At 46.8% G+C, this 22,963-nt stretch overlaps 1 long non-coding RNA gene across 1 annotated transcript in view; it reads left to right on the plus strand.

Annotated features, from left to right (window-relative positions):
- The window catches only part of LOC113623425 (uncharacterized), a 98,898-nt gene that overhangs the window by 60,076 nt on the left and 15,859 nt on the right, over positions 1–22,963 (plus strand). Inside the window, exons 4-5 of the long non-coding RNA XR_003433927.1 lie at positions 1,124–1,215; positions 5,965–6,099. This is a non-coding gene — a long non-coding RNA (uncharacterized LOC113623425). The remainder of the gene's footprint in view (positions 1–1,123; positions 1,216–5,964; positions 6,100–22,963) is intronic.

Here is a 22,963-nt window from a genome sequence, read left to right on the forward strand (position 1 = left end):
CCCAAGCTGGCCCCCCTGAGGATGCCTTGCCGTCCTTTTCTAACTAAAGCTAAGAGTGGCAGATGAACGCAGAAGCGGTCCCATGGTCCCACCCTCCCCTCTGGTTTCGGATGCATGAAAGCTGTAGGTTCTCCTACGGGGATGTATTCCTGATGCTTCTGATGATGTTCAGATTGGTAGCCTGGAAGTTCAGATCAGCACCTGCTGGTCAGCAGGGGAGAGAGAAATGAGACCAGGAGGGGGTGAGAACGAGTTCTAAGGTGCAGGAAGCCGGGGAAATGGCTGCTTCAAGTCAGAAAGATGTTGGAGGAGACCTCAGTGCGGAGCCAGGAGGCCTGAGTTCTAATCTGAGCTCTGCCCCCAACCCCAGGGCTGTGTGACATCAGGTAAGTCATGAGACCCTAGGGGCCTCACTGGCCTCAGTGGTCAGCGGAGGACATTGTTGGCCAAGGTAAGGGACCTTACAGCTTTGTCTAAGCGTGAAAAGAAGGGATGAGGGAACATGTAGAACAGGAAGAAAGGAGACCTTTAGGGCAGTGCTCCCCAACCTTTTTCACGTCCTGACGCACATGAAGATAGTACAATAGCTACCATGCTGGGGACACCGCTATAACTCAGGCACACAAAGGGGACACTCGGTCACAGAGGAATTGAGTCCTGAAAACATGGTGCCCGCCTCCAACTACACTCCCAACAAATAAAAACTGCATTAAACCATGAAATAAGGGCCGGATAATCCAACTCTTTGCTCATAGTGACTCCTTTGATGACCTTTTGGGAAATATCAAATTCTCGCACTGTTTTACAAGTCCCTGCCTGCTGCCGCGGCCTACTGGTGAGGGTGCGGTGGGGTGGCCGGGAAGTAATGTCCTTTGGGAAGAAGGGGGAGGAGGGAAGCCCAAAGTCCAAGAGTCTTGCTAACTTCATCTGTGCTTTCATCGGAGAGCACCCCTAAATCGTCTCCCTGCTCCCTTCTTGGGGATCAGCTGGGGCAGGTCCTGTTCTCAAAGCCACAGGATTGATTAAAGGAATCAAGCCTTCCACTTGGGGTCCTGCCTGTCTGTTAGGCTTTTCCTATTTTGTCATAACAACCTTTTTAACGTGCCTTATTTATTTTTTCCAGCCACCCCAAGAAACGGTGAGGTAACTGGGCCGAGATGATTGCCAAACACCTGCAAGACGCAGGCCCGGTGCCGTGAGCACGGAGGAGCCCGGGTAAGGCTCGCGAGCGCGCAGATCAGCCGGCTTTCCCCCCCCCCCCCCCCCCCCCCCCACCTCCTAAACACCTGCAGAGGCCTGTCACTTGGGACGAGAGGGCCTATTAGGGCTCTTGTAATTGAGATGGGGTGAGGGAATTTACAACGGCTCCGGAGTGGGAAACAGGGAGACGGCTTAGATGACAGGAAGCGGTCTCCTACGCTCTGTGGAGCAGATTGAGAAAGGTGGCCTGGGTAGTAATGGGGTTAGCTAATTCTGATAGTGAGAAGGGAAGGAGAGGCCGTCACCATAATCACGACTAATGGATTCCAGATGGAGAAAGAGAATTGTCCTCATTAGCGTGGTTGTACACACACACACACACACACACACACACACACACACACGCACGCACGCACACACGCACACACACACACACACACACACACGCACACACACCCAGAGAGACCCATTCCGCCCACATCGCAGACTTTGATAAGTACTGTCAGGTAAGAATAGCCCACACCGCAAAGGTAGATGGAGAGCCTTGTCAATTATTTCTTCCCTGTTTCCCCCTCCTTCCGTACCGTCCTTGCATATGTAATGGTTTCATTAACCTCGAGACTTCTGCAGATGAGTTGAAAACCCAGCTTACGTGGCCAATTAGTTGGCAGCGCGTTCAGTACAGAGTATGGAAGTACCTTTCTCTTCCCCTTAAATACTGCCTGACTTCTCGGCTGTATTTCATAAGTGTTAATGTAATGTTGCTGAAAGGAAATACGGCCAAGGCAGGAAACTTTTCCCCGCTCTCTGGGATGCAGCTGCTCGTTGGGTTTGGGTTGTTAATTCAAAACACTCCCAGGTGTCTATTTCATATTATCTCTTGTTTAGGATAAAATAAAATGAAACTGTCAAAACCTTTCTGTCTTGCTCGGTCCTCGGCTCAATAGCCCCACAAAGAGACCGGGGCAAGGAAGCAACTGCTCACACTTGCCTTTCCTCGGTGAGAAGTGCGGGCCTTCCGGGGGAGGCCGCGACCTCACAAAGGTCTTGTTGGAGTCCTGCTTCGGACTCCCTTCCCGCCGCTGGGCCTTTGTTCCCAGCCTTCCTTGCCAGGAGGGCCATTTCCACTCCATTTCCAACTCTCTTGCAAAGCCTCCTGTCTGAAGCTTTCCCTGAGCACCCTGGTTTTCCAGTTTGAGCATGTAGTACGTGCTCAATAAACGTTAGCTGTTATCAATATTTCTACCTCACGAAGCAAGTAGGTTGTTCGGTGCTCATGAAATAGTGAACAGAGTGAGAACTCTCAGGTGGCTTGGCCTATGATTTGCATATATCCCAGTATGCTATTTATAGCCATGCACTTGCGTTTTATATGACGAAGCCTCCCTACCATGGACGTTTATCTTCTCTGCTGTCTGCCCTTGGCTACTCTGCCCTCGTGCCAGAAGCAGGCACTGAGCTGAGGCTGGGGGTCCTTGCTCGAAGCCCCAGCGTTCTCCCCAGGAGAAGGGAGTGTGGCTTTTAGGAGCTAAGCTGTTAGCATGTTCACAGTGACTGCTTCTTTTTTTATCCAAAGTGACCTGTCATTTCTAGCAGCACAGGGAGAATGGCTCTTTTGGCTGACTTTATTTTCACAACTGGAATTTTGGGGGCTAGGTTAGGTGGCACCGGGGACAGCAGGATTTCACTCCCTCTTAGTGAGAAATCGTCTCTTACTGAGTCCACAACAGTCTTGACTCCAGCCCCTGGTCCACTCGGGGCCTCTGATCATGGGGGTCCGCACATGTCCCCAGCACGGCCCTGGCAGACCTTGGTCTGCTATTGCTTGACAGGAAGGCGGTGGGCTCATTCTTCTTGCTTGGTGGCTTTCTGGAAAGGCCACCCCGAAAGAATCCTGTTTCCATGCTCCACATGAGCCCCTGGTTCTCTCTCTCTCTCTCTCTCTGAAGTCCCCAGCTTCCGTTCTGTGACACATTAAGCAAGGGGAGGGTGAGGCCGATGTGGTCACAGCCAGGCTCCATAAATGAGGAAGATTTCTGGAAGACGGGTTTCAATAGATGGCAGCCTGAACATGCTAAGTGAGATGCCCCTTTGTTACTGTTGTCATCTTCGAGGATCCTTAAAAGGATCGGTCCCTTCAGACCGATGTCTGTGCTGTTCCTTAAACTGCTCAGAGACACAGAGCGTCTGTGCTCTGGAGAAGGAAGCTTGGCGCCGTGTTTTGAGAGCACGTTTTGTGTTTTGAGCCACTTTTTCTGTAGCCTGGGGCCCGATTGATTTTAGGTTCAGCCTAACATCTTGGCCCGAGATCCCGCGGAGAGTTTGGAGGGACTTAAAGAAACAACAATTCAGACCCAAAGTCCTTGTTTTTACAGAATTGACCTTCCATCTGTTGACAATCAAATACTGAACCTATTAAGACTGGCGGTCCCCGAGCTGGGAGAAAGGAAGGAATTTCCCAGGTTCCCTGGAGACAAAGGACCTTTTGACTACACCTGGGAGTGAAGGGTGGCCAGCCCAGGTCACACTAAGCTGGGGATCACATGAACGGGAGAGCAGCTGGGGAGATGGGGGCCGGGGGTCCCCCTACCTGAATTCTGATTTGCCAGAGAAGGGGGAGAGAGGAGGAGAACATAACAGAGAGTGATTAGCCACGAGAGACTCCAGAATTCAGATGAGTGGCCCCTCGCCTCCCTGTGCCCCGAGCCCCTGCTTTTCCACGGTCCGTGTGCCAGCCTTCTGCTCTAGACCTTCAGCTCCTCGACAGCAGGGACTGTGTCTCCCTCTTCTTCGCACAATTGCATGACCTGGCCGGAAGCAGATATTCCTGGAATAGATGAGTGTAGAGCACCAGAAGGGGGGCCGCTTAAAGTGGGGCTCAGCGCCTTTGCGTGAATTAGGAAGTCACCCCCTGAAGGCAGACTCTGCCCGATGGGCACATGGCTTTATGGGCGAAGCACCCCCTCTCTCCGCTGAATGTGCTCGTACAAGGCACATTCTGAACAAGGACAACAGTGGCCACCCCTAGATTTAGGAACTGGGGCTGATGTCCCAGGCCCCAGCCTTTAAGGCACCCTGGTCTGTGCTGGGCTGGTGGGTGGTGGTCTCTTGGGGAAGCAGGACATGGCCAGGAGGCAACGTCCTCCCCCAGGTGGCAGTGCCCCCCACACCTTAAGGTCTGCGTGCAGTTCTGCTTGTCCAGCCTCCTCTTCTAGGGCTTCCCCTCTGTCCTGCCCCTTTACGCTGTCCTCTGAGGTCCCCATCGGGGCTCTCTATGATGTCTCTTTAGTTAGAGAGCTCACAGTAGTCTTTTGGTTCACACAGACCTGGGTTGGAATTGTGGTTCACCCCTCACCCACTGTCAGCCCCTGGGGAGATGTTTTAATCTCACAGAAGCAAAGTTGCCTCGGCCACACAATGGGGATGTGGTGAGGTTCTGCAGCACAGGGTTAGACACAGAAGTCCTTTCTGAAATCTTGATTAGTCTGTACCAGAGGAGACGGTGGTCCCTGGAACCCACGGTGAGGGGTTCCCGCATGACCGTTTCTGTAGGTTCCATTTCTCAGGGTGGCCTTTATAGCAATCCTTTTGGAACAAAATCCCTAGTGTGCTTCCTGAGAACTTGAGGCATTTGCCCTCGACAGATCTCTCTGGTGGATGGGACAGGATGCTCCCCAAACTTGAGCAGGCTCCTGGAAGCAGATGTGGCCACGGGAGTGGGAGTGGCTAGAGCCAGCTGGTCCTGTTGAGGTTGGGTCCCTGCCCACGGATCTTGGTCTACCCAGCCCAGTGATCTTTGTATTATGTTAGGAAGACTAGAGTTAGCTGATTTCATAAAAGGAAGTGAGTTGAAATTTACAGTGAAGATATTGGCTCTACATGAAGGAAACCTTAACTCATAGTCATGCTGAGCCCAATACGTCCTTAGGAAGCACGTAGTCCTTCCCCCTTTGCTTTGCAAATGAGAAAACAGGACCAGAGGGGTTAAGGAGCTTGTTCAAGGCCCAGTATACCTTCTGTTACATCTGAGGGTCTCCCTTGACCGTGAGGTTATTTAAACTCTAAACTTGCCCAGCTGTGGGAGTGTGTTCTAGGAATTGTTGGAAATTCCATAGCAACCAGTGTCTGAGATTCCTGAGGAGCTGGCATGCAGGAGAGCCCTGCCCAGCCCAGCCTCTCTCTCGTGACCACATTTATCTCCCACTCTTCCCCCTGCTTCTGGACCATCTCCAGTCTTCACATACAAAGACACCACTTTCATTCTTCTTTCTAGGTGCTTGCTCAAGAGAGCACAGAGCTGGGACACTGGGCACAAAGGGACCCAGCATCGACTGGAGGCCCACCGTGTCGTGGGCGTCACCCTGGACTCCTCATACACGTAAGCGTTCTCATTTACCTCCCACAAGAACTTCAAGGTCGTTTGAGAATTGTAATGGATGGTTATTGAATGAATGATCGAATGGATGACTAACTGTTAATTACACTTCTTCCTCTTTAGTTACCTACACGTGGGCCCTATCTTTTGCATCACCCTGAAGAATCTTTGTTCTTTCGCCACCGCTCTGTTTTCTTATCCCTATGGTGCCCATTCAGAATGACCCGTAACTGTGAGGGTCCACTGAAAGAACTGCATTCATTTCCCTGTCAACTCAAAGGAAGTAAAAAATCCAAAGCTCAGAGTACAAAGAATAGATTTTGTGAATTTCTCAGTCCAAGCCCACAACCCTAGCGTATAAACAGTAATCTGTATATTTATGTTCTTAGCTTTCCGGAGAGACTGTGGGACAGGGAATGTGCGATTCTTGTTCCTTCTTCACGGGAGTCACATTCTTGTCACGCGTGCAAATGGAAAATGCTCCTCTACTCCAGTGACAAAGTAGAATAACATGCCGTGTCGGGGTAAGAATTTGTTTCTGTTTCTTTCTTGGCCGGCTCTTTGTGTGATTTCGCCCAGGCACTGAGTGACCCTTCCTGTTTCAGTTTATTCAGCTGTAAAATGGGGCTATACTATCTGCTTAGTTGGCTTCTAGGCTAGGATCTTTAAAGGATTGGCCTGTTTCAGCGGACCTTGTACGGTGCCCTGGGAACGTGTGCAGGGGAGAAAGGTAAAGTGACAAGCCTGAGTGCTCGTCTTCTCCGATGCCGACTTCATGCCTGATCTTCCATTTCCTGACTCAGCTTCTCAGGGAGCACACTAGGGATTTCCTTCCAGAAGGCTCCCTGAAGAGGCCCACCCCGAGACATGGATCTGCCATTACTTCACTTGCAAAATGGAAATAAGAACAACCCCTAGCCTACTTCCCTTTGGTATGGCTGTAGAAAATGGAATGAGTTGGTAGATAGGGAAGTGCTTTGATAAGATAAAGTCTTACTCGGACCAAGTTAGTTAGAATGACAATCACGTCCGTCGCTCATTCTGCTCCAGCTTCTTTAGCTTGTAAGTCAGTTGAAAATGAAAGTTTTGTGGTTCTGTTTGTCTGGTTTATATTTCGTGATTTATTTCTCACTTTGGCACGGGCAGACGGTTCAGGAGCATGCAACTATTTTAAACAAATCTTATCTCCCAAAGCCCTCGTCTCTGGCAGTTTGAAATGTTGGTCCAAGTTCACCTACAGCAAGAGCATTCAGTGACGTCAGAGGGAAGAGAACCTTTTCCTCAAGGTGGGCCTAGGGTACAAGAAGGAAAGGGAGACAAAGGAGAGGAGGAGGATAGTGCCAAGTAGTGTAGCTTGTCCGTGGAGTCAGGCCAGGGATGAATGAATCATGACATGCTGGAGAAAAACAAACAAACAGACGAACCCCACACCAAACAAAAGGGCCTGTCTTTCATTTGACAGTCAATCAAATGGCAAAGAAACATTGGGCCTCCTTATGACGAGAAAGCCAAATATTTCATCTGGTCAGGTCTGCAGCGAGTCAAGGGGAGGAGGCAGCGTAATGACCACGCTTGTCCGTGACCATTTGGCTTGTAGAGATTGGCAGAGCCTAGGACCGTGGGGAGAAAGAACTCGGGGATGAGCGGGGAGCCACACGCACGGCCCCGTGCTCCGTGCAGTGTAAACAGCCGGGACATCTGGGTGCCTCATGTTCTTGCACCTTAGAGCGGGGGAGAGACGAGGCCTCTGAAAGATGAGCTAAGCCCGGGAAGTGAGTTGGAAGAAGCAGCAGATGATGAAAATGTTTAGATAGTGCAGTGTCTCCTCCAGCAGGGGAAACAGGGCTGGGTGGGTTGGAGATCTCCACAGACGTGAGGTTTGCATTCTTCCTAAGGCACGTGCTCTGGCTCCATTCACTCTCCGGTGATGGCGGGGTTGAGTGTCAGGGGTGGCAGTAACAGCAGTAGCCACATGTGGGGAGTCTGTTGCTGCTTGGAGGAGCCATTTGACCAAGGCAGACAAAGTGAATGATGGTTATTGTTTCTGTCTGCTGAGCACACATGCTTTTTCCTCCTGTCTCTTTGATAACACAAACTGCCTCCTGTGCCATTGAGTCTGCAGCAGTCCTAATACGGCCTCTTCCTGGCCACACGATTGGTTAAGGAATTAGCATATGGCCCAAGCATGGCCAATTGGAGTCCTTCCCTGAGACTGGTCTATGGATGCTGGGAGAAGGAAACTGGCCCTCCTTCTGGTGGGATAGCTGAGCTTTGACACTGTAGTTTTGGGGTCTTGGGAGTATCTTTCCTACTTCGTGGAGAAATCCTGTCCACTGCAGGAAAGAACTGATCAACGTACAGAGAGAAGCAGAGCTGAGAAATGGAGAAAGAGCCTAATGACATCATTTGAGACCCTGGATCCAATCATGATTGAGGCCAGATGCACCCTTACGTTTCCAGTTAAATGAGCCAAAACATTCATTTTGTTTGTGTAAAGCTAATTTGAGCTGGGTTTCTGTCACCTGAACCTGGATAGTCTGGAGGACAGTGTAGGGGTGGGGTCGGGGTAAAGGCAGAATTGGGCAAGTAAGAGATCAAGAGAAATAGGAAAGGAAGCAGAGGGGAGGAAACATGGTCTGATGGCTCTCTTAGGGAGCTGGGAACCTGCTCTGGTTTTCTGAGGCTACGTGAAGCCTGGCTTCTGAGAAAGAACACTCACTGTAAAAGGCAGATCTGTTCTCGTTGGGGAATCAGCCCCATGGCTCCCGGAATGTGAGCGTCCACATATGTTCAGGCCACTCCAGGGCCAGCCAAAAGAGACCATCAGTAATGTCATTAGATATGATGCTGAAGTTAAGCTTGGGAGTCAGACAGACTTTGATTTCTGACTTCAGTCCTCACTAGCAGAATGGCCTTGGGCTCTCTATCCTCAGTTTCTTTGCCTCTTAAATGGGGCTAATAATTATACCCATCTCCAAGAATTGTTGTAAGGGTCCCATCAGCCAACGTATGTGAAGAACTGTGTTCTACGACCAGCCCATGGGAAACACCCCGTAGTAATGGCTATTCAGTTTCTCATGAGCGGGCAATGGCAAAGTAGGTGGTAGGGCACCCACACCATAGATGAAAACTGAGTGACTTAAAGTATGAAGGTGGTTTAGAATGTGGGAGAACCACATTAGTACACCACCAAGGTTTTCTTAAGTGACATAAACTTCAACAAAAAGTTAAATTTTTTAAAAAAGGGAGTTAGAGAGTACATACTCAAAATAATTGAAAGCAGGAACACGAAGAGATATTTGTACACCTGTGTTCACAGCAGCATTATTCACAACAGCGAAAAGGTGGAAACATCCACAGAAGAACGGATAAACACAGTGTGTCTAGGCAGCCCTCCGTATCAACCAACTGTAGATCGAAAATATTCGAAAAAAAATTCCAGAAAGTTCCAAAAAGCGAAACTTGAATTTGCCACGTACCTGCAGCTACTTATATAGCATTTACATTGTATTTACAACTATTTACGTAACATTTACATTGTGTTGAGTGTTATAAGTAATCTAGAGATGATTTAAAGTATACGGGAGGATGTGTATAGGTTATCTACAAACACTACGCGATTTTTATAAAAGACTTCAGCACCTTTGGATTTTGTATCTTTGGGGGTATTGGAACCAATCCCTCACAGATACTGAGGGCGACTGGATAGGTAGGTAGGTAGATAGATAGATAGATAGAGATTATTAAAAAGGAAGGAAATGCGGACATATGCAGCAACATGGATGAATCTTGAAGACACAATGCTAAGTGAAGTAAGCCAGTCATAAAAGGACAAATACTGTCTGATTCCACTCATATGAGGTATTTAGAGTAATTAAATTCATAGAGACAGGAAGTAGAATGGTTGTTGCCAGGGTCTTGGAGGAGGGGGAATTGGAGTGATGATTTAAGAGGTACAGAGTTTCAGTTTTGCAAGATGAAAAAAGTTCTGTGATGGTTGGTGGTGATGGTTGCACAGCTATGTGAACGTACTTAATGCCACCGAACTGTAAAAAATGGTTAAAATGGTAAATTTTATGTTGTATTTATTTTACCACAGTTTACAAAAGAAAGAGTCATGTCTAGTAAGAATGCATTTTCATTTTAGCCAAAGTATCAATATATAAATTTTGTATATGTGTGTTGATCGAAGGAAAAAGGAAGGATGACGACTACATACCAAATGGTTTACAGTGCTTCTTTCTCTGTGGGGTTCAGTGGGACAGGAGGGGTTGGGTTACTTTAGGCACTGTAGTACAATCTAAATTATTACAATGATCAAATGTTATCCTTGCCATTTCAATGAGTAATATTAAATTGTAACCATTTGCATTATACTTGTACACTTTGAAAGTACCTTTGTGGAATATATCAATATAATGGCGCAGCCATTTTAGAGAACAGTTTGGCAGTCCCTCAAAGGATTACACATAGAGTTACCATATAATCCAGCAGTTTTACTCCTAGTTACATAGTGGAAACACATAACCACTCAAAAACTTGTGCATGAATGTTCATAGCAGCATGATTCATAATAGCCTCAAAGTGGAAACGATCCAAATGTCCCTCAACAGATGAATGGATAAATCAGTGATACATCCACAGAATGGAATATCATTCAGCAATAAAAAAGAAGGAAGTGCAGATACGTGCTACAATGTGGATGAAACTTGCAAACATTACACTAAATGGAAGAAGCCTGACACCAAAGACCACATGTTGTAGGATTCCATTTTTATGAAATGTCCAGAATTGATAAATCTATAGTTATTGAACATAGATTAGGACTGGAGGTGACAGATAAGGGGTGTGGGCTCTTAAAAATTCCAGTAATAAAAATGTCCAAAAGTTGACTCAGGTGTTGGGTGCAGAGCTCTGTCAATATCCTAATAAGCCATTGAGTTGTTCACTTTAAAAGGGCGAACTGTATGGTATGTGAATTATCTCTCAATGAAGCTATTATACAAGAAAACAAAACAGAAAACAAAGTCTCTTTGTAAGTCATACAATTAGTTATTTACACTAAGTTTGGGAGGAAGATATTACATGAAGAAACAGACCTGGAAAGCTAACTTAGATCTCTCGAGGAGGAGAGGAATTACCAAAGTCCGGCTGGGCTTACTTTTTTTGTAATCCCCACCAATAAAATGTTCCACAAAAGACAAGATCAAAAGGACACGAAAGAAAGCAACCCAGATGTTCCTCAACTAAGGAATACACCAACAAACTATGATCTGTCCACACAGTGGAATACTACTCAGCAATCAAAAGAAACAACCCGCTGGTAGGTACAGCCTGGATGAATCTCAAATGCATTACGCTCAGTGAAAGAAGCCCTACTCAGAAGGCTACGCGCCATGTGATTTCACTTATATGACATTCTGGAAGAGGCAAAACCATAGAGACGGAAAACAGACCAGGGGCTTGATTTTCAAAGGCTCTCAGGGGGACTTTCTGCAATGATGAAAACGTTCTATATCTTGATAATTATAATGACTACCTAGTGGTATGCATTTATTAAAACTCACAGAACTGTACACTAAAAATGGTTGAGTTTTACTGTGTGTAAATTGTAACTTAAAAAATGGGGTGGGGGGAAAGGACATGAAGAATGCATTTGGATATTCAGGTGGGTGGACAGGCACTGAGAAGAGGTATCTGGCCAAGGAACGGGGGCTGTCACCATCCAGTGACCCTCGTATGACCCATAGACCACCTTGGGCTTCCCTGTCCTTTGGAGATCCAGAGCTGCAAATCCTCAAAACCTGTGAGGTGATGTCTGCTCCCTCACCTCCAGCATCTGCACACATGTGGTCTTTTTGCCCCACATCCACCTGCAATGGTCTCTTCACTGGTTTGCCCCAAATCCACCCACACCAGGCATCCAGGGCTTGGCTGACTTCACGGCAGATGAGGAGAAAGCCTGGGACCGTGCCATCCAGCTGCCATCTTTGTCTACGTCCTCTTCTATTTCTGCCCCATTCCCTCCACCTGCTTTGCTCCTGGGAGCTCTGTATTCTTTCCCCTTTGTTATAAAGAGCAGTTGGGCTCTTCCCAGCTCCTTTCCATAGAAGCTCTCCAAACTCAGGTCCTCAGCAGAACCAGGGACGTCTTTTCATTAAGAATCTCTTTGGAATTACAAATAGCAACTGTTTCCCCTATTAGCCCTGATATTTGGGACCCAGATATCAGCTGGGATGGGCATGGCCCTTGCAGCTCTGAGCTCTAGTCCGCGCAAAAGCATGCAGAAAGGACACAGCCCTCGTTCCGGCCTCTGCCTGCTGCTGGGGCTGCTTCCATAGACATGGCGCAATCGGTCCGTGTACCTCCATGTACGCAGCCTCAATGATTGTCACTTCCCAATGTACTGAAAGGAAGGTCCCAACACAGGCTCTGTGACACTCCAGTGTTCTCCTACCTTGAAAAGGCTGCCTTTAAAATTCATTACAGGGCTTCCGTGGTGGCGCGGTGGTTGAGCGTCCACCTGCCGATGCAGGGGATGCGGGTTCGTGCCCCGGTCCGGGAAGATCCCACGTGCCACGGAGCGGTTGGGCCCGTGAGCCATGGCCGCTGAGCCTGCGCGTCCGGAGCCTGTGCTCCGCAGCGGGAGAGGCCACAACAGCGAGAGGCCCGCGTACTGCAAAAAAAACAAAAACAAACAAAAACAAACAAACAAAAAATTCATTACAGCAGTTTGTACTTGGTATTTCCTCTTGTCCATGCTTTCCTTTATGCTCACCCCCCAACCCCCGACTTCCTCCCTTTGCTGTCTCTGTCAGAAAACAGGCCCTGATTGTTTCAGGCCCAGCCTTCAGCCAGAGCCGCTCCAGCCAGGGCCCATTACTGGGCTAATTAACAGCCGCGCTGCAAGATTTCCAAGGTCCTCCCTGGGGAGGGCTGGCCTGCTCCCCATAGAGGCTGCGCTCTCTGGCCTGCTCTGTGGGTGATGCCACAGCACGGCAAGCCTGGGCCTTCTTCCCGCTCCGAGCCCTTTCCCCTTGTCTCTCGGTGAGCATGAAACAATTTCCTCTTTTCACGGGGCGTCGATGGCAGGCAGATTAATGAACGTGAGCCCAGCCCAGCGGCCAGCCTGCCAAAAATGTTCGCAGTGCATTCAGCGGTCCCCATGCTGGGCCGCACGAGGGACATTCCCGGGAAACCAAAGACGCGGGGCCGTGCAGTCAAGTCCCTGGCAGCGGCTGCAGCTCTGACCTGACCCGGAGTTCCACTGCGGAAACGATCTTCCACCTTCTGCGCCTCCTTCACCCCTGTCCAACCACCCTCCCACACCCCCTGCAAGCATCCTACCCCCCTCCAGCAGCCAGCTCTGAGGCTTTCTGATGCTTTGAGAAATAAAGAACCAGCCGTAGCCAGTGGCCCATGCCATAAACACCGAGGAGCTAGCGGGGTCCCTATAAGACTCAGGCATGGGGCGGTGACAGATGGGAGCTCTCCTTAGCAGCGCGCCGTCGGGCCCACCAATGCCACGTGCTCTGTGATAAAGCCGCAGATCCTGGGCAGAGCTAGCTGGGGGTTTGTAGGAGGCTGTCTCTTTTCTTCCCTTCAGAGGAGTTCTTAACAAACTGGTGTGTAGGACTCACTCCTCAAAATGGGAAACAGATGGAGCTAGCTAGTGTGGGCCTCAGGAATATTTGCTTTGGAAACACCCAGCACGACGAGTCTATGAAAAAACTTCTCTGCAGCTGGGGTCCCGCAGTGCCCAGCCAGGTGTCCAGGGAGCCATTTTCTCCCTTAAGGGGAGCTGCCAGCTCGGGGGTTTCCCTGGATGGCTTTGCAGCCCTGACCATGGTATCAGCAGCAGAACCTGATCCTGTGAGCCATACTTCTCGATGCAGCGGAATTGCTCCTCCCCATTTTTGGGGTAAACTCCTCACCCCCAAGGTTGATTTCTATGCCGAGCTCTCATGAGTCGGCTGTCTCACTGGCAGGATTCCCAGCTTCTTGGGATGGGTGCTTTTCTGTGTAGACACCTGTGGCTGAGTTGTCCAGCTTAGATGGTCAGCTCCAGGGGGATAGTTAGCTGAGGCCCAGCATAGCCATAGCTGGGTGTTTACAAAAGGTAGTGGGGTGGATTTACTTCCAAAAGCATTTTGATCACGCAGTCATATATGTATGTTACACACACACGCACATACACAAGCACCCCAACATAAACACACACTTCACAGATATTTCCATTATATCTTTGCCATATCGATGTTCCTTAGCTAACACGTATTTTGACTTTTTAGAACCACGTAACTGTTTTCAGTAGGAAAACAGCCAACCTCCCTCCCAATCAGATTGTCTTATTTAGTGCTTTTCATTTGGAATTCTTCTTTAATATCAATATTACCATACCTACTCTATTTTTATTAGCATTTGATTAGTTTATCTTTTATCATTCTTTTCATTTTAAACCTCTTGTTGTCATTTTGTTTCTAGTTTGAATTGTGGGTAGCATCAAGCTAGATTTTAAAAATCTGAAAGTATTAGACTTCCTGTAAAATAATTTTATCCATTCACATTTATTGTGATCATGGATATGTTTAGGCTTTTTTTCCTGACACTTTATTTTATGTTTTCTACTGGCTGTAAATTCTTGATGTTTGTTATTTTCTTTTTTAATATATTAAAATAGAATTTTTGAGTTTTGGTTCAACTTATTTTTTTCCCTAAAGTTTGGAAATTATGTATACCATTTCTTATCTTCTGGGGTAGGAATGACAGTGCACTGTGAGGCAGGAGATGGGGCTCTATTCTTAGCTTGGTCATGAACTCATTGTTTGACTTGGGTAAGTTACTTCTTTTTGAACTTCAGGTGCCTCCCCCATAATGAGACAGTTGGATGAAATGATTTCAAAGGCCTTATCCCTACAGTGTTAACATGTAGGATTTGGTGGTCGATTGAGGTCTAGAGCTTCCTAGGTCTGTCCAGGGAATGTGCACCTTCAAAACGGGAGGGACCATTTCCACCACCAGGCTTCAGTGAAGCATCTGGCTCTCAGGTGAACTCAAAGTTGAACCTCGTTGGCACAGCTCATCTTTTCAGGGGAAAGTCAGGCTCAGCTCTTCCTGCATCTGGGATGATCATGAGTGGGATGTTTCTAACTCAGCAGTGCCTGTGTAAAAATTCTCACTCTTGAGCGTATTTTATTGTGTGATAGAAATAGTTATTGCCCGCCACTTACAATGTGCTCCCACGTATTTTCTTGCAGTTAGGTAGGTCATGGGACTCAGCCTTGCCAATGGACTGTGAGCCAACGTGATTTCACATTGTGAAAAGTGTTTTACTTTTAGGTCAAAGCATTTAAGAGCTAGTACCTGATCCCCTAGCTCCCTCTTCTCCTGCTGCAGTGACCAAGGAGACATACAGATGGTGCAGCCCCTCAGCCTAAGTCCCTGAGTGACTGTGTGAACCAGAGGTCTCTGCTGACCTCCTTTGGACACGTAGCATTAGCAAGATAGAAACTTATGTTAAGCCACCCGGATTTTTTTTTTAGCCACAGGTAACCTAGCCCACTGTAACTAATACAAAATATACTGAGGCCATTATTAAGCACATGCATTTTCTGTCTTTTCAACTTGGATATGAGGGTTTGAGGACAGAAGATGGCTAAACTATGAGACTCATTCCTCTTACCCTGGCACTGGTGGCTTAAGTTGCCAGAACCTAGTCACATATACGTAAAGTCCCCCACCTTGGAAACCTCAGAATTGTTCAGAGCATTAGCCCAGGGCACTTCTCCTTTGGTCCTCCAGAATCTTCACTCAGCTTCTGTTGCACATGGAGTCAAGTTCACAGTCCCTGATGTGGTCACTGTGCCCCGTGTGGCCTGGCCCTGCCTTCCGCTCCAGATCATCGCTCACTGCTGTCTCCCACACTTGCTTTGCTCCACCACACTTGTCCTCTCTCGGTTCCTCACACATGCCTGCCTCAGGACATTTGCAAAAGCTGTTCCCTGTGCCTACAATGCTGGATCCACAAGCGTAACTCCTAAGCATCTTTCAGGTTTTAGCTTTCTTAGGGGATTTTTTTTTTATGACCTCCCCAGGCTAGATTATATGCTCCCACAGCATTCTCTGTTCCATGCCACCCTCATGGCATATCTCAGTTGTAATGAAATAATGAGTTGTGCAATCATTTGCTTAATGTCTGTCTCCCCGTTAGACTCTAAATTTTCAGGGTGCAGGGATGATGTTTATCCAGTGCCTAGGACAATTTCTGGCCCACAGAGGGCACAGAAGCATGAAGTATGACTAACGATGATGAATGAATGAATGGTCATTCTCAGCATCTGGAGCAATTATCCCCAGACTTTAGTGTACATCGGAATCACCCAATGGGCTTTAAAAAATATTTATTTTTAAATTGTGGTAAAATACACATCAAATAAAATTTGCCATCTTAACCGTATTTAAGTGTACAGGTCGGTGGCATTAAGTACTTTCACATTGTCGTACAAACATCACCACCATCCATCCACAGAACATTTTTCATCTTGCAAAACTGAAACTCCACAAACAGTAAGTCCCCATTTTCCCCTCCCCCAGCTCCTGGCCACCACCATTCTACTTTTTGTCACTATGAATTTGCCTGCTCCTAAAGAGTTTTCTAAAACACAAATTTCTGGGCCTGACTCACAAAATTTCAGACCGGGCCCTGAGAATATGCATTTCTACCAAGTTCCCAGGTAATGCTGACTCTGCAGGCTCAGAGACCACACTTTGGGAACATGGCACTGGAGGACCCCAAAGTTGATACCACCTCCTAAGTTGTGTCACGTCTCCTGCAGCCCCTGCACACACTAGGAGTTCAGAAAATGCTGGTGACAGATGGGTTGATTACACCCAACTGCCTGTGGAAGAAGTGAGTCCTTTTGGTTAAGGCAGAGGATCTCAACCCTGATCATTATATTCATCTGGGGAGATGTTTGCAAAATCACATATGCCTGGGTCCCACTGTAGACAAATGTACTAGAACTTCAGAGTGGGGGACCTGGGCATTAGTATTGGTTGACACTTCCCAGGTGATTCTCTCTGTGAAGCCGGAGTTGAGAACCACTGGGTTAAGGGAAAAAGCAGAGGGAGGAAGATCAGAAGAGGCATTTGGAAATCAAAAATACAAACACCTCCAGGGATGGGCACCCCTTGGTTTCTGCAGAAACACCTTTGTGACCTCAGCATAGAAATGATTCTTTGCCCAACTCCCTAGGGGGAGGAAAGACACACCTTCCGAGTGCAAAACCAGTTCTCTGGGGACCAGTAATGCTCTTCTCAGAGAACCAGAGTTACAGGAAAGAGATTTCGACACAGGAGCTGACCTCTTCCTAGCCGCTTCCTCTTGAGCTATTATTTCTGGACATCACCTCATATTTCCACGTGTGTACACAGGTATCTTCAGGGGTACGCTGTAGCTTTCTATCTCTGCTCAAATTCACAGGCATCACCTTGGAGTTTTAAAAATGTATCTGTTGATGTGAAGTAGGGAAACCCTTGATTAACATGTAGCCCACGGGGCCAAATGAAACCTGGGTAGGGCTTCATTCTGCAAAGGACTCTACTTACTAAGTCTTCCTACTCTGGACACTGAATGCTGGCAGCATTAGTGTGGTCCACAGACTGGTGTCAGCCAGGAACGAGTACCATTCTGCAATGAGATGGATACAGAATTTGAAACTAAATATTTAGAAATTTCTATGGCAACCCAACAATATGCAGTCCCAGTGTGTGATCAGCAGACTTTTCTTTGGTGAACAGGGGATTGACCAATTTAGGTCAATTGTTGACCTGCGTGGCGTGTTGCCTGTGGCTGAGCTGTGGACAAGTGCTGCGTGGTTGGGTCACGTGTCAGTCTGCAATTAAACTCAGCTGATCTTTCCCATTTATATATCGTAACCAGGATGCATGGTCTTTTGTTGTGAATTTCTTTGGCATTTCCTTAATGACTGTTGAAGTTGAGTTCCTTTGCTTATGTTTATTGGCCTTTGGTGTATCCATATTTTTTTAAGTGATTGTTCAAGTGTTTTGCCCATTTTTCTATTGGATTTTCAGTCTTTTGCTTATTGAAGAGTAGGAGTTACTTTAATATTCTGAATATAATTCTTTTGTTGGATGTATGTTGATGGAAAAAAAAATTTTTAAAGGTCCTTCACCCAGATAACTTGAGAAGCAAGACCATGAGGATTAACCCTGTGGTCCTATCCATGATAATGTATGGCAGATTTCTTTCCAAAGGTCAGAGAGAGGAGTTAGGAATTTACACTTGATATCTTCACTCAGGACTATTAAGGAATAAGATGCCCAATTCAAGCTAGTTCAAGCAAGAAAAGGAATATATCAACTGACAGAACTGTGATAGATTCATGTGTGGCTTGATCCAGATGTTCTCTATGTTGGCTTTATTTTCTGGCAGACTCTCTTTCTGTTGGAGAGAATGGATCCCAGAAACTCCAGACTTACATGATTCTTGTCTCAGTTTGAGAGATACCCTCTGTTTCCCAGTGTTTATATAAATTTCCCCAAAGGACTTTGATGGGCCATACTTGGGTTATAAGCCTACCAAGGGACCAGTGTGAGTTCTAGACCACCCCATAGCAGAGGACACAAAATCCCGAGCCTGAGATCCCTACCAGAAAATGCATGGATTAAAAGAAGGTCAGTAGCCAAAGGGAAGGGATGCAGAGTGGACTCACAAGTAATAGGTGTCCACTACTTCAGCTAGGAGGGCAAAGAGTGGAAAGCTTTTGAGTGAGGCTTAGTGGTGTGTATGTGGTGGCAGAGGAAGAGGGAGGTGTAAAATGATTGTTGCTGTGCTGGAGAAAGTTGTATCTGACATTACTGCATGGTAGGGAGCAGCAACTGACTAGTGTCAAGGAGGGATATTAGGTGGCTATACTTTTAGATATATGATTCTCTCTTCATGGCTATCTAATTCATTTATTCATCCACTTATTCATGCAACAAATATCTGTTGAACACTAATTCTTTTGCCAAACTTTCCTACGTAATTATTACTGTAATACACGAGACAGATGTAATCCCTGACTTCATAGAGCTAATAGTTCAGTCATAAACTTCTCAAACGTGTTCTTTTCTAAAAAAGATAATGCAGCCTTGTTCCTATGACAGGATACTGAGCAAAACAAGTGAGTTGGGCCATACTAAGAATTCAGAGATCAGCAGCTTTTATCATGAGTAATATTTTCCACCAGAGACTAAGGATGAGGTAATCCCTGCTCATAGGTAAGGAATTTATCTCTGAGCTTCCTGGCAGCTAAGGCAAAAAGGAAAATCTGTTTAATGACCTCACTGTCTTTGATGCCAATTCATTTTGGAAAGACAAACCTTTTCCTGGGTCCAAGTACTTGGAGGAATTTATTAAATAGACCCATATATAAAATATATTGAGTAACATCATAAAATCATTATCTCCTAACGTGACAAAATGACCAGGGGTCCCACACAAGTATTTCAGACAGCAGCATTTGGTGTCTACCTGCCTCAGATTTCTCCCCAGATCAGCTTCAAACAACATGGAATCAGAATGACACCACATTCCTGGGGAGGAAATGCTTTTAGGAAAGCCTTTTCTAACTTCTTCAAATAGAGGTTTGGTTTTTCTTTCTATTGTTTCTGTGTCCTATTCTATATACCTTTGGCTCACCTTGCTTATCTGTATGACCCCAAGTTCTGATTATTTATTAACATACCTATTCTCCTTATGTTCCCTCCCCACTAGATTTCAGTTCTTAAGGCAGGTCCCATACCTTTAAAAATTCTGTGTTCCTGGTATCTATCACTGTGTCTGTGTAAGAGAGTGAGTGTAATGGGAATGGGAGGAAGGAATAAAGGAAGGAAGGAAGGAAGGAAGGGAGGGAGGGAGGGAGGGAGTGGTGGGGAGGGAGTGAGGGAGGGAGGAAGAAGTGAGAGGGAAAAAGGAAGAGACAGGAGAAGGTGTCTCTTCAAGGATGGGAGAGAAGGGAAACCTATCAGAAAGGTCCCATATCGGGGCTGAAAGAGGCCAATTTGGTCTAATCAAGTGTAGGCAGTGAGTAATGCAAGGGAACTTGTGGGAAAGCCATTTAGGGATGTGTGAGGAGTCAATGAAAAGAATAAATGAAAAATTGCTTCATTTTAAGAAGACTTTAAGAACTTAGCATGTTCCCAAAAAAAAGAAAAAAAACAATACCTAATGGAGATTTCCGTTAGTCAATTATGAGGAAGATGAGAAAGTCCTATTTGTACCCACGACATCTTTCTATTGCTCCCAAGAGTTGTGGTGGCCCTGGGGGTCGCGGCTCAGGGCCAGGGAAGCCCAGGCCTGTGGGAGTGGCTGCGTCCGTCTTGTCACCAGGCTTGGACAGCGTGCTTTAGGGTGGGGGCGATGAGCACCGCGGCTTCACGTACAACCAGAGCCATTGTATGTCCCAGGCACGCTCTAATTTTGGTAGTCCCTTCCATCATGTCAAAGATATTAAAAGCACCCACGTTACAGCAACATTTATTTTTCGCTCTAAAAAAACTTCGAAGGATTTTTATGATTTTGCTTTGGAAACCATATGACTCCAAGTAACTCATTTATTTTGTAATTAGTCATGGTTTCTCAGGTTTCACAGCTAATTGTGCACAGCAGACAAGAAAACCTAACCTCAAATTGTATTCAAATGCTGTAAAACTTTAATGATACTAAATTTAACACATAATGACATTCGTATACATTAATTAAGCATTTGCTTGTTTTTACTTTGCGCTTCTCATTTAGCATTTTGGAACCAAAGATATTTCAAATCTCAAGCATCTTTGTGAGCCCTTGCAAAGAGTGCAGGCCATGGCCCAGTGCCTAGAATGCCCCATGGCCTCACATATGCAGGGCTGGACAAACATCTCTTCAGATGTCAGAGATTTGATGTGGAAAGAAGGGCACGTTCCTTATGCTTTGAATTCAGGTCTCACTAATGCTTTCCTATCAGTTCAGGGCCTCATTAATAAGGAGTGGTAAGCTTTTCAGCCACTGTCTTGTTATAAAAGAGTTCCACCGTGGGGACAGCAGACTTAGCATTATAGACCCGAGTTTGCATCCTGGCTGTGCTCCATGTAACTGTGTAGCATCAGAGAGTTATTCCAATTCTCAGGGACTTTGTTTCCTCATCTGTGGAATGGGGCCTATGCTATCAATCCATCATCATTCCTGGGGTTGAGTTTCAAATGAGATAATCTACAAGAACATTTTTTATTGAAAAACATCAGATATTATGACAGCTTAGGACGGTTGTTCTCATCCCTGCCTACACTTTAGAGTCACCCCAGGAGCTTTTAACAAGTACTAAAGCCTGGGTCCCACCCGAGACCAATTAAATCAGGACTGCTGGGGAATGAGAGCAATGGTACTTCTATAAAGGCAACCCTTTCTGGTGATTCTAGAGTGCAGCTGATGTGGAGGACAGAGATGCCCAGAGAGGACAGCTGTGTCCACAGCTGGGAGCAGCAAGCAGGTCGGCGGCACCTTCCAAGTTTCAGTGGCAGCGGCAGCCGTGCCCTAACCAGACTTGTTCTGTGGCATGACTTTGGCTTGTTCTGGTTGCCCAGCCTCTTGGCAGTTGGTTCTCTGAACTTGGCAGAGGCTCTTAGGGCTCACACATACACGTGCTGTCCTGGCACACAGAGCCAGGCTTTGCTTCCCACGCTTGCAGTTATATGGGGCCCTGTGGGTGCATTTGGGCCGATGGATGGGAGCAGGAGGGGGGATCCGCACTGCTTTCTCTTGGCCTTACCTGATGGGTCAGTTTCCCAGGGCCGCCATAACAAATTACCAGAAACAGGGGCTACAACAATAGAAATGTATTTTCTCACAGTTCTTGAGGACAGAGGTCTGACATCAAGATGTCAGCAGGGTTGGTTCCTTCTCGAGGTTCTGAGGGAGACTCCGTCTCAGGCCTCTTTTCTGGCTTCTGGTGGCTCCAGAAATCCTAGGCCTTCTTTGGCTTGTACTTGCATCTTTCCAGCCTCTACCTCCGTCTTTATGTGGCTTACTCCTGTGTCTCTGGGTCTTAACTCCTCCTCTTTTCTATTATAAGACACCAATCATCAGATGTAATGCCCACTCTAAATCCAGGATGATTTCATCCAAAGATCCTTAACCTAATTACATCTGCAAGAACTTATTTCCAAATAAGGTCCCATTCACAGGCACCAGGGGTTAGGACTTAGACATATCTTTTTTGGGGGGAGGGTGTTGGGGGGGGCAGGAATACTATTTAACCTAATACACCCAAAAGCAAAGCAAAACAACCCCAAAACCCCTCATTTGTCATCTTCTGACTCTCTCTCTTCCCCCAGGTGCTGGCTGAATGGAGAGCACTATGAGGTCTTAGAGGAGGGCAGAGCCACAGGATGGAAGGAGCCTGGGTCCTTTCATGACTATTGAACTGTGGTGCATGGGAGAAACTTTCATGTACTGAGCCCCTGTGATTTCGAGTTATTTCTTACGGCAGTTAGCCCATCCTGACTGACACAGCCAGCTTTGACATCCTTCCAGTAAATTTATTTTCTGCCCAAACCAGCCTATTGAAACTAAGCTTTTATAACTTGAGACGAGGAATCCATATTATGATACTCCCCTAACTGCCCCTCGTACACGCTCCAGCTAGAGGCTGCTCACCATGAGCACAGGAAAGAACCTTGGAGACCATCTATTCCGAGTCTCCCGTTTCAGCGATGAGGAAATTGAGGCTCAGAGTCAAGGTTCAGTAGTGAAGAAAGGACCCTGTCGTACACCTTGTATTAGTTTCCTAGGGCTGTCGTAATAAATTACCACAAATGTGGTGGCTTAAAACAACAAGAATTTGTTCGCAGCTCTGGAGACCAGAAGTGTGAAATCAGGGTGTTGGCAGGACCACGCTCCCTCCAGAGGCTCTAAGGGAGAGTCCTTCCTCGCCTCCTCCAGCTGCTGGTAGCTCCACGCATTCCTTGGCGTAAGGCAGCCTCACTCTAATCTGCTTCGTCTCCACAAGGCCGGCCTTCTCCCCTCTGCTTCCCCTCTTCATATTTTCTCTTCTTCTTCTAAGGACACCTGTCATTGGATGTAAGGACCACTCCAGGATGATCTCTCCTTAATATCCTTAACTTAATCATGTTTGCAAAGACCCTTTTTCCAAATTAGTTCACATTCGCCGGGACTGGGAGTTAGGACTTGGACATATATTTTGGGGCCACCATTCAACCCATTACACACCCAGATCATCTGACGTTGAGGCAGATACCCTTTCTACCATCATCGTTTTAGCACTTATTCCAATCTCTTGTTTCTCATCCATGTGCTGACCTCTCATGGCAAGGAGAACGTGAGGA

This window comes from Aethalodelphis obliquidens, unplaced genomic scaffold (assembly GCF_003676395.1).
Source record: "Aethalodelphis obliquidens isolate GAN/ISIS:26980383/991018 unplaced genomic scaffold, ASM367639v1 scaffold11, whole genome shotgun sequence".
NCBI classification, from domain to species: domain Eukaryota; kingdom Metazoa; phylum Chordata; class Mammalia; order Artiodactyla; family Delphinidae; genus Aethalodelphis; species Aethalodelphis obliquidens.